We start from the raw sequence: 12,457 nt of genomic DNA, 5'->3' as shown, positions 1-12,457 counted from the left end.
TGCAAAATGCTGGAGAACAATGAGCTACCTTAAATAGTGCGCACTCCTCAGCCATATTAAAACGCTGTGAGGTCTTTGCAGTTACAATCTGTGTAGCTCATTAAACCACATGAAACAAATGGCATCATTTGCATTAAAAGCTACTAAGACTGATTGTAATAAAACGGTGGAAGTGTGGGCTGTAGCACATGTGAAAGGCGCCACATGTATGCTGGTCAGCGTGGCACTGCTGCTTTAGACACACCACATCAACACAAGCTGGACTGTCAGAATGAGCTAGACCGCAAATTAAGGGCGCAATGTGTGGCTGTCTAGAGCCCCCAACCACTTGCAGACGGTGCAGATGACACGGAGTTAGGATGTTAAAAAAAAAGTCCCTTCCAAATGGTCTCTGCAATCGAAACGATAAAAACAATTACAGTCTAGACACGAAAGCAGGCACACAAAACTGCAGCAACAGCATTCTGAAACCAGGTGGACATATATTAGGCATTTAACAACATAACAAATTACACAACACCTTGCTCTGCCCACTTTTGTCTTCAGGCACTTGTGCGGTATGTGGATACAGTCAACCCGAAAGATTTATGACCAGAAACAATGTTTTGAGGCAAGTACACAGTAAAAAAAAAGGAAAGAAAAAGAAAACAGATACCATTTTTTATTCTCATGACCATTTGTCCATCTGTCACAGGCAGTAGATGAATTGTGCCCACAAGCTGCAGCTTCAGAATCAGATTACAATTAGATTAGAAAGCAGTGGCAGAGCACAGGGTGACCAGAAGGCCTGTGGAAAAACCTGAGGATGTGGCAGGAACAGACACAACTTGGTAAAAAAAAAAACTTTACTGGGGTTACAATGAAAGTCCATGAAAAATTAAAAATAAATATGTTGGCCAATGTGGTGCTTTATTTGAAAAAACTGAATAGTAGTACTTGTGTGGATTTTTTTTGTAGCTACGCCTCTTTCTGGCCATTGAAACCACACTGTGAACTTTCTAGTCCAAGATGAAGATGATGATGTGACAGCACCAATAAGAAGGATGCATAATGAAGAGGAAGAGAGTTAAAAGATCGAAATTGCAGTGATGTCTTCACAGCTGAGCAGTTCAGTCATAAATCTCCGGGCTATAAGGAAGAGGGTTATTGCAAAACTGGGGGCAATCATTCCTTTTCAAACGAAACAGCACACTGTTGCTGTGAAAACTTGCAGCTCTGTGAATGTTTTTTGTAAAACAATCCCCATTTCTACCTTCTGGGCATAATCTACTCTTAGCAATAACATTTGTGATGAATGGGCTGCCATGACAGCTATACAGCTACTACCAGGTGACTTCTGACCCCAGTCACATGATAAGGTCAACTGAAACTCGCACAATTCCCACCTGTCTGCAGGTAACAATATAGGGTCAAATAGGGTGGGATAATTATATGTATCTTGCCTTGAATTGCCTCGTTACAAGCTATACTTCTAGCTGCAGGCGATGCTGTTAAATTCCAAAAGCTTTATCATGCTAAGCTGTGGGACATCAGCACAGAACTGCTGCACAAAAGGTATACTGTTTCAGAAAGGTATAAGTTAACCTGTTTTACAGTTGAGTAAAAAATGAAGTTATTGTTCCTTTAGAATAACAATAAAAACAAACATGTTTCAGTTAAATTTTTGTGATTTCTGCCATGGTGAAGAATCTCTCTTTTATTTAATAAAAAGGGAACATGCTTTTTTTCTCGGCCCAGCCCGGCAAATTTCAACTGAGAAGAAAAGGAAAGCACTTGTAAAACTTGTAAAGCTCCCACATAAAGTATCATTTCAAACAATGGAACTTCAAATTAAACTAGGTCACCCGCCAAATATTTGCGTAAGAAATGTGATCTTTTTATACTGCACAGAGTCAAGCAGGAATGAAATAAACCACATCTCGATCCACCCAGATCATGTAGCACAGTGCACGACTGGGGTCTGTCTATGCTGTCCAGTTCACTTCTGAAGGTGTTCACAAGGAGAAGGGCAGAATGTGACAAGCAGAAACAACTGCTTTCTTAGAAGCTCCTTCATGACAGCTGGGCTCCAGGTTTCAGTCCTGCATGAGCAGAAGGAAGAAGTTACAGTTTTCTGCTTTGAACCCAGCTGTCTAGGACAGCTCAAAACCTCGGATAGCAGGCTGTGGAAGGAAACTTCAGAGGTTAAAAAATCAGACAGAATCTTAGAAATGATTTTAAGATTGACTTCTCCATCACTATGGAGAAAAACCCTCAAAACAGACACTCTGTGGTCGTAGCTATGGGATTCCTAATCTAGACCACAGGAGGGTAAAAACAAGAGAACTATGGGTCATCAAAAGGCATCTATCTGGACCAACACTCTAAAAACTCCACTGTATGGGAGGAGAGGTCAGAATGTCTTTGTCCGAGTCATCCATCCATCCAATCAGTTTCTAACTGCTTTATCCAATACAATGTAGCAGGGATGCCAGAGCCTATCCCAGCAAGCAATGGGTGCAAGGCAGGACACACCTTGGACAGGACACCAGTCCATCTAGGGGCACACACAGACACAAACGCACACACTCATGGCAGGGCTATTTTTCCAGATGCCAATTTTCCACACCCCTAGGCCACAACTCTAACCACTGCAGGCCCATGCCATCCATCTGAGACAAAGACATTATGTATCGACAATAATTGAAAGGCTAATGACACTTGCACTTCTCACTGCATTGCTCTCCATTGATGCATTCCCAAACTCAATATGTTTAAAAATCTTTAAAGTGTATTGGCATCTTGGATTCTTAGCTCTATAACGATCTTCAATGGAGAAAGTAACATTTGCTAGAAAGATGCCACTCTTTCTTTAGGTTCCGCCTTTAGCTGTGAAGCCACAGCTTTTCTATGCCATTTCAAGACCTGCATTTTTAAACTTGGCAATATCAGGAGAGGTGACTGAGAAGTTGTGGATGGGAAAGAACAGCCCATTCATAATGTCACTTGCTAAAGGCCTTTAGGGATGGGGAGCAACAGCACATGTCACCTTTACTTTTACACACAACTCTTAACAGGAGCGCACAATGCACCATGGCTGGATTCACCCCTTGACCGAAAAGGAGAGGAACAAGGAACGTTCATTTCAATGGACTTTGTCTCTTTAAATTCCCCCTGAAGCTGCAGCGGTGCTGGGGTCCTGCACCACACTCCTGAATTTCAAGGTCTCTGAAGTGGCCCTACTGGCAAAATGCTTTCTCAGCTCTCCAGGCTGTGCTGTCTGCAAGTGGAAAGACGACTGGCCCAAATGTGGGCGGGGCAAAGGAGTCTGGTTCTCCCCCGTGTGCAGTGACAGGGTTCATATGTGGGAACACAAAATTGGCCATTACCCAATCTGGGGAGAACAGCAAAAATAACTAGCGATTCTAAATGGATTAAAGAAAGATAGCTGCTAGTGCTATAATTTAAGCATTAGACTATCCAATGTGTACTGCAGAATCTATTAACAGTTTGCATTTTCTCTCACATACCAGATTGCTTGAGCACCTTCCCTGCTGAGTGATTGCGTTAGCCAAATTCTCAGCTGCTCCTGCAATCTCTCCTGCTCAATCATACCACAGTGCTTTTTAACTGCAGTGCAGAGCTGGCTTTGGCACCACCAGGTTCCTACTGTAAACACTGTCTGGAAAACCTTAAATTATTTTTAAACCTGTGTGGGGGCACTTCATTGTTAGATATGGCTTGAGCAATTTTTATTTACAGAGAATGACTTCAGGGTAAAGCAGTGCTGGTTAATATAACATAGTCCATGAAAGCAGATCTTAATAATCTTTGGTTTTAAAAAAAAAAGATAAAACAACCATTTTTCCCAATTAAAGTACAGAAATAGAGCGACGGGAAAAACCCGTAGACAATAAGAAGAAACCACACTGTACAATAAAAATCCAGACGCACTGAAATATGTAATAAAGTTAATGATGGGTAATTTAAAAGTGATGATATAATTTGTGAGTGGGCATGAACTCATTGTGACTCAGAGACCAAAAAGCTTCTTTAAACCTGAGGAAAGAAAATGAGCTCTTTTTAAATTATTCTTTTTGTTTTTTGGCACATTACAAGAGGGCACATTATGCCACACGCACAAGATTTAGACTAAGGGTAACTAAGGGGAAATGCAGTTACAAGAGAGAAGAGGAGGCACTTCCTTACACACAGGGTTGTGGGAGTCTGGAACAAGCTGCCCAGCTATCTTGTTGATGATACCCTTGGTTCTTTCAGGAAACAGCTGGCTACTACTTAGTTTCTGGCTACAAATGGGGTAAGATGGGCCACATTGTCTCTTTTAATCATTACCTTTCTTATGTGCTTCACACAACAAACTTAGGGACAGATCTTTGGCTTTAAGAAGCATCTGATGATTAAAAAAACTTTTTTACCAACAGATAAAAAAATACAACCTCTCAAACATTCGTTAAGGGTTTTTGTGGATAATATTCCAAACGAATATCCAGTATACATTTTATAAGACAGGAAGCATGAATGGCAAGATTCCTGTAACATAACGTGGAGCAACAGGGAGCCACCAGATTGGAAACATCTTACCTTTATTTGTTTGACATGAGAAACAGTGCTTTCAACTCTTCTCCAACTAATAACACAACCAGAGTGAACAAGGAACTGTGCCTATATGCATGAAAGCATGTGCCTGCCATGTATAATTAACCTCCTAGCACAGAGAACGTTTGAACTTCGTGATACCTGATGCTCCCTCGGTGTGAACGTGGATTTTAATCTATTAAGCAGCTACTGTAATTAACTGGTATTTAAACTCTGAAAACATTCAGCAATTTGTTTGAAGTTGCTGAACAGTCCCTGAGGTGGAGTGACTTGCTCTGTGCAGGATCCCACCTGGAAGAGAGGCATCTGTGGAAGAATAGTCCCAGAAGAGCTGTGCAGAAAGCACGGGCACAGGCCAAACATCTAGCCCACCACAAGCTTACTGGCCATGCCACTCAGCTCTGACTACACCCCCCCAGCCTTACAGAGCTACACCATTTTATTTTTGATCTGAAAACACTTACATTGCTGCAGCATCAGTTCAAGACAGGACTGCTGCATGCCACTCACAGGGGCACCACACTGCCACGTGCTTGTAAAAGGTTGTTCCAGGAAAGAAAGAAACACCAGGTCCTTTGGCAGACTTTAAGATGCCTTTCGAGTTCTCGAGCTATGTGCTGCAAGGGGATTTCTGAGATGTGGGAAACCTCGGGCAGGACAGAACTGCGCTGGAGAAGGGAAGAAGGGCATTGCAGAAACAATTGAACCTATTCTAGGTTTCTGCTTCAAAAGTAATTATATTACCTTATTTAAGCGCATGATTCAAACAGAACAAATGCTGACATGGACAAAGGTGTACAGTAACTTGTATTCTTATGTCTAATTGAGTGTAATTACCTGGCAACTTCCCTGATGAAGCCGTTTCCACATGGGTCTTATTTATTCATTTATTCTGGATATAAATACAACACAGGAACTAAGACCTACAAAGTTGCCTTCGCATTGCTTTGTTACTGTGCTTTAGAACTGGAATGAGTCTACTACTTGAGGCATTTCTGCTTACAGGAGCTAGCATGTCAAATATCTAAATGATAACAGAACTGGGTTCACTTCTAAATATTCCAGGAACATGATATTATTCAAATTACAACCAACAGTGCCAGGGAGGAAGGATGTGATCTGGTTGTGTTAAAAAAAGGCTCCTTGCTCATGTAACGGAATTCTTAAAGAGACGAGGGCAAATGTATTTGTGATCATCAAATGCATGCCCTGGGGTCTGCTCGACTGCTTTCCACGTTCTGTACACAGAAAATACGCCTTAATTTCACATTCATGATGTAATTTAATTCTGCATTAGAACAGGCAGTTATATCAAACTGGGGCAATAGACAAAGACATATCTTTATCCCTTATTTCTTTACATGAGCAAAGGAAAGGTTCACAAACTATAATAAGGGTGAGAGACTCCTTGTCTAAACTCCGGCAGTCGAACATTGATAGGATCTTTGTCGCATCTTCGTTTTCTATTCTGTCTTTTTTCCCCAGATTTTGCAACTGCCAATTCTGAAGTTTGCTGCAGAGTACGATACTCAATACCTCACTGGTGAAGATGCTGGTACGTAAGCTCACTCCCGCAGGACAGGGGAAAGAGGGTATGATCACAGTTAATTTCTCCCGATCATCCTAGCTCTGCACATCGCCGAAAGAATCAAGAGTTGCCGAAACTGGACTCTCGCTTATGTGCTGTCAAAGGTCCTGTTCTGGGAGTCTGTTCTGTACCAGTTCCTCTTCTATCGTATTACCTGAGCCTCCTTCCTCAAAGACACTGCTATAGCCAGCAGGCAGTGTGCATGAAGGCTCCAGTTACCTCCTGGCCACACTCAGGCTGCGAGGCTGACGATGGGCAGGAGCAGGGGGTGGAAGCTACCACTACCGGCCCACAGAGGGACCCTAACGTGCTCAATGCAGGCACAACAATGTCAACATGTCACTGTCCATTTCGGCCTCCTGTAGCCACAGAGGCAAAAACATTCTTAACCCTAATTCCATTTGACTTAAACTGTCTGCGGCAAAGTGAAGAGTAACAGAGACAACAAGCTGTAAATATGGAAAGAGACAGAACATCATTGCGAATCTTGCCTTTATGAATATTTGATGACGAAAGGTTGGATTTTACCGCTGGTAAATTACACGAAATGATGTCCGTCATATGACTCTGTCAGCAAAGGTTAATATAAATGGGCTTGAGTTAGGCGAGACGACAGGAGGGATTAAAAAAAGATTTGTCCTGTCCACACCGCAATTAGGCTGTTTTTATTTGTGTTGCAGGTAAGAGTTTGTCACAGGGATTATGGAGGCACAAGTAGTGATCAAGCAGCCCAGTTCACAGTTACCTACTACAGCTCTCCTCATAGAAAACTTGTTTCTCATCTACTGAACACCAGTGCTCTCTCAAACCTTCAACTGCTGTCTTGAAGCTTAACTTAATAACTTTTGTTTCCCTGCACAAAAGCAAATCCTTTGAAATCTACATAATGGTAATGATAAAGGTTTCTGAGCCACAAGAAATCTCCTGTTGCCGATCTCTGCATTTTATCACCACGGTTTAATTCTCACCTCTGGCTATCACATGCTCTCTTCCTTTCAACAGACCTGAACACATGCACTGTTTTCAGACTCTCTGGTTCAAACGTTATGAAATGAGTTGGTAGCCATCCAAGAAAAGTCAAAAATTAAAACCAGCACAGGTTACTACATTTCTCCCTCTTTGAATGAGAAGTTGCAGTGTTCCTACCTTCCTGCCAGCAGACAACATTCAAATATGTTACTGAACAAGCAAAACAGCTCAGTGCTAAGCGCTTATCTCCCAGCTATGACACCTGAAAGTTAAAGGCAGTGGCAGCCATTAATTTTAATATGTCTCAGTGGTTTTAAAATGTTCAGTTCATCAATCTGTCATGATTAGAGGAACATTCCTCACTAACTGCCTGCAGTGTCTCCAGATATTGAGTTGTGCTTTCCACCTCTGTATAACTAGCACTGTAAATGATCATGATGGAAGGTTTATTTTTTAAATACTTTCATTTTAGCAACCTTTGTCTGTCCCTTTACCCAACAGGACCTTCTCCACAACTGTATTTGTTCCAAGAGAACAGATACAAAAGTTAAGCATAGTGTCTCTGGGTTTTTAATGTGCTCTAATGACAGTTTGGTTTAGAGAAGCAAGGAAATGGCAATAAAACAAAATTGCAAAAGGGTCTAAAAATAGGAAAAGTAAACAAGCACACTACTCTTTTAGAAAACGGCGGATTTTCAACTAGATGACGATGAAGCGATTAAGTGGCAGACCAACTTCTAGATGACAAGCTTGGCACAAGCTTGTCCTTCACAAACCTGAACAACAAAAGGACCTTGACGCTGATTTTTGCGATGCTGGCAGGCTCCTTTGCAATCCCCATCTTTCACACCTCCCCTGTTTCTCGGATGCCTGAGATACAGTCTGGCAGGCTGCACCCACAGAGCCAGGCCGCACTGCGACAGCGGTTTCCAGGAGCACCTGGCCGTAAACACAAGGCAAACCCCGAAAAACATCCCAGCAGCTGTCAAGCACATGTTAGAGCATTACTGCATGTGGCTGGGCCACAGCGCCACGCTCCGCTCCCTGGCACACAGCAAGGTGCTGGCCGGCTGGCCTGCGGTGTGGGTGGGGCCACAGTTAAGAGGGGTCCGCTGTTCCACGATGGCGTTCTGGGCTGCCGGGCCTCTGGGACCCCCCACCCCGGCTCCCAGACTTACAGCCAAGTGAAAAGAGAAAAATTTAACACATCAGGGAACCTGCCAACTTATCAGATCAACTGATCGATAGCAATTGACTGAAAGGGCTGGAGTTCGCTGTGAGCGGGCTGCGGGGCCAGTACGAGCCGCAGGGCTTTCTGCAGACCGATTACCTCCGGCCCACTGCCTCCTCCGCCGGACCCCCCCCTCCCACTCGCCGTTTCCACCTAACTGCTCATCCACCTGCCTCCCCGACGCTCCCCACTCCTGCCATGAAACGCGGCCATCATGACATACCGAGGCCCATGGGAGAACAGGTAGACCTCTGCAGCTCCCTCTCTCTCTCTCTCTCTCTCTCTCTCTCTCGCTGTAACAGCCTTGTCCTCCACGCCAGGCACGGGAGACCGCGGGCCAGGTCACTGCAGCTGGCCCGTGAGCCGCAGTAGTTCAAACCCGTGTAAAAATCTCAGCCCTGCGCTGCGCGGAGGCAGACTCTGTGGGATACAAATGGCTTGTCCGTGTAGTGCGCTCCCTCACTCGCGAAAGGCTGCAGGTACCTGCTGGAGGAACTTTCATGTTCCCTGACATTTACCTGACAGTCCTGAAAGACACGCCAACATATTTCAACTCACAGGATTTAATGCTCTAAAAAGCAAACTGCCTTTTTTTTTCCCAGATCCCAGCACAACCCAACCCCCCCCACCCCGTCTGCTCAAATCACAGTTAATAATCTTAGACAGAGAGAAAAAAGGAAAAGAGAAATACAAGAGATTTTACAGAAGGTCATGTTCTGACTTTTGGGACTGCTGGGACTGTGTAAAAGCACAGACAGGCAAAAGCACAAAAATAAAGAGACAACCTGCAGGGAGAGCAAGAGCTCGAGACTAACTGCAGAAGAGCTTTATAAGGGATGTACAACTCCACACTGATTTGCCTTTGAAAACGTACAATACGTTACACATCTCATACAACATTACTTAAAGACATGCACTCACATTCCAGCATGCTGCCCAGTACAAGGTTTTGTTTTAGTTTCTTAAATCAGCAACTCTCACAACTCATGGAGACACAGTGAAAATGAATCTTTTTATTAATATTTTCTCCCCATGAAAGGAGATATTCTGCAAGTAAAACCTATGATTCGATTCAAACTCAGTTTCAGAATGGTAAAACTCTAGGTGAGAAGCCCTTCGTATGTGTCGTTCGTTTTCTTGCGAGCCTTTGGAGGAACGAGCGAGGGCCGATTTCTCTTCAACTTGCAGAATATACTCTGGGGTTTGAAAAAAAAATGTTCTGCAAAGGACTGTTAGCAAAATTATGCAAATAAGGTGCTTCAGGCTTTCTTCTCCTAACTGTAAACAGGATTTTCACAAGGCATATAGCCCTCAGCTTAGCTCCCAGAGCCAGCTCTGAGTCGCAGCACTGCAGCACAGCTCCTTAACTCCCACTGGGGCCTCTGCGTCGTCTTTCTCTCCGTAGGCGCGAAGTGAACGACACAGCTCTACCCTGAAAAACAACACCAGGCTTTCCGCCTGTACCTATCACGACTTAAAGAGATCCAATTCGACCTGTAAGGGCAGGGCCGGGTCTTGTACTGCATCACAGCGTAACCAAGACGCTAAAAAGTGATGTTCCTCCAGTGCGCTGTCTGGGAGACCCTTTAATTAGTCGGAACGTTATTTGGGTTGATACAAGAAGATGAGGCAGTCTAGATAAACAAGTTTATGGTATAACGCACGTTGAACATGTCCATGACGCGGCTGGGTTTTGTTTCAGGCCTGGTTGAGGCCGTGTAAAAGAAGCTAGCCGGCGGGCATTGTTCGAATATGTGAGCAGGGCCTAGACTGGGCCTAGTGAAAGTGGCCCGGGTTCGGATCAGCCACTCTGAGATTGCTCTGACACACTGCAGGGTCGCGGACAGACTCGCTAGAGACAGGCCCGCCTGCCTTCACGTCTTCACCTCCTTCCCCACTCCAACGCGGACTCCACCGAGTGGAGACTGGAGTCCCAGAGGGATATCGGGAGAGGGGGGCAGAGAGTGTGAAACACAGCGGCACGCGCAGTCTGCGCCATTTCTCTATCGGCCTCCTCCGCAGCGCTGCCCGAGACCGTGCAGTCGGAAGAGGAAAAACTCCCACACCTCAAGTGCTGCAGCACATCTGCAGTGTTTCTCTGCCGTTTCTGCGTATTGTACAGGCCCGCTCCCGTTGTCTCGAAAACACGTGTCGCTCCCACAATTACATTATCTTTGCCTTAGTTGTGAAACAAAGTAGTTCATCAGAACGCTAAACGTAATACAAAAGTAAACAACTTCATCTTGTGTTAAAAACACATGTCATTGTGATTTCATTAAGCTGCCTGATGTCGCTAAAGTGGCAAAACACTTCTGTATATTCTAATTAATGCAGCCGTTTGAAAGAGGAGAGAGTATTTACAGAAATGCTCTCTTCAAATAAACCTTTCCTCCGGGACCCCATTGTTTGTCTGACAACAAGGGTAGCCTTATTTACAGATTTTAATTGCTCTGGTGATCTGTGGGTAAAACTTAATAATCATGGCACAATAGAATTGTTACTCTTTTTGACAATTGTAATAAAATGCTAGCGGTGTCTGGGGAAATTGAAAAACGTTTTGGATGCAAATAGTAAAATGTCACTTCAATTTTCTCTTAAAGGGGAACTAATCCTGCTGAGCAGGGCGCAGGAGCGAGACTCCACGGCGAAGCCAAGGATGGGATCCTGCCCCATCCTGAAGCGACAGGCCTCAGGAAGAGACGTAGCCACTAACCAGCCTGGACAGGCAGGACAATCTTCAAAGACACTGGCAGGCCAATCACATCACACTTACTGGACCCCATCAGGAGAGCTCAGGAACTACTCAAGAACAAAGAAATGCTTCAAACGTAACAAGGGGTGGCCAATCCTTTCCCTGGAAAGCTACAATCCAGCCAGCTTTATGGATCATGCTTAACTCATGAACATCTAAAGACATGGAACAACTTTATTTGAACCACGTAAACAGAGCTTTTGTCTAATGACATAGTTCTGGGATTATGTGAAATAGAAAAACCATGTAAATACCATGGAGCTCTTAAGGACAAGAGCTGGGCATTCCTGACTTAATTGAACCAATTAACTAATGAAACTGATCAAAACTCACATGCTGCCGGTCCTTACATACTGAAGATTTCAGGGTGGCCTGTGAGACCTAATGGATTCCAGGCTCTCCAGTTGGTCACCCCTGAAATAACTGACCTGACCCTATCATCTCTACTTTCTCCACTTCTGAGGTTAACTTCAATTACTTTCTGCCTTTACTGGCACTTTGTCCCTGTACTTCTTTAAGATCCAAACCTGGTAAACTTTGTAATTCACAATGCTTTCCCTCTAGTGCATCACGGCAAATTAAACTGACTGCCGAAAGGAATGTAATTAAAAAGAAAGATAAATAGCCATAAATAATTAAAGCTCAGTATAGAAACGAAACATTAAAGAACATCAAGCAAGCTGCTTCAAACAGCCTCAATACTCAACAGAAGTTGTGAAGAGAGCTTATTGACACAAGATCCTATGTGATAAAATGTAGATTTTGAGAAAAGAATCTGCCTGAACAAGCAATATGAATCTACAACCTGTTATTCTGCACATGAAATAAAAATCTTGCATACATTGAATTCCATATAAAATCAGGAACCAATCAGAAGTTAGCAACTGGCTTTCATCACCTTAAGGCAGCCAGTGGGAAAGACCCTCCAGTCACAGAACTGGTCCAGAGTTGATTGTTTTGCTCATTTCCAGCTAGAATAATCTAAACGGGGATAGTCATTTACACTGGCATTACCGCACTTCAAAAAGAACAGCGCAAATTCCTCAAGCGTTTTCTTTTCATGAAGAAAAACTTACTGAACAAAGGCCAGTATCACCCAGAAATGTCAGGGGGCTCGGGTGACTGGCGGAGGACACTGATACAAACAACACACTCTCTGCACACCCAAACATCTCAGAGATTGAGCACCAATTAACATGATCATAGAACTTAGTTTTCAAAGTTGTTGTGTTACTATAAAATGTTAGTACACCGGAGTTGTTATTGCAAAGCGTGCTGTTTCTATGTTTCAGCTGCTTTTATCAAGAACTTAACGCAGGGA

At 43.8% G+C, this 12,457-nt stretch overlaps 1 protein-coding gene and 1 long non-coding RNA gene across 4 annotated transcripts in view; one reads left to right on the top strand and one right to left on the bottom strand.

Moving 5' to 3' along the window:
- The window catches only part of fto (FTO alpha-ketoglutarate dependent dioxygenase), a 188,308-nt gene that overhangs the window by 76,338 nt on the left and 99,513 nt on the right, over nucleotides 1-12,457 (bottom strand). The gene's annotated exons all lie outside the window — the stretch shown is intronic.
- Nucleotides 5,197-11,807, top strand: LOC138224360 (uncharacterized). Its single transcript, XR_011182827.1, has 3 exons — nucleotides 5,197-5,327; nucleotides 6,082-6,151; nucleotides 10,985-11,807. It is a non-coding gene; the product is annotated as an uncharacterized lncRNA (long non-coding RNA).

The sequence above is a fragment of the Lepisosteus oculatus genome, chromosome 20 (assembly GCF_040954835.1).
Source record: "Lepisosteus oculatus isolate fLepOcu1 chromosome 20, fLepOcu1.hap2, whole genome shotgun sequence".
NCBI lineage: Eukaryota > Metazoa > Chordata > Actinopteri > Semionotiformes > Lepisosteidae > Lepisosteus > Lepisosteus oculatus.
This window is presented reverse-complemented; position numbering and strand designations above follow the sequence as displayed.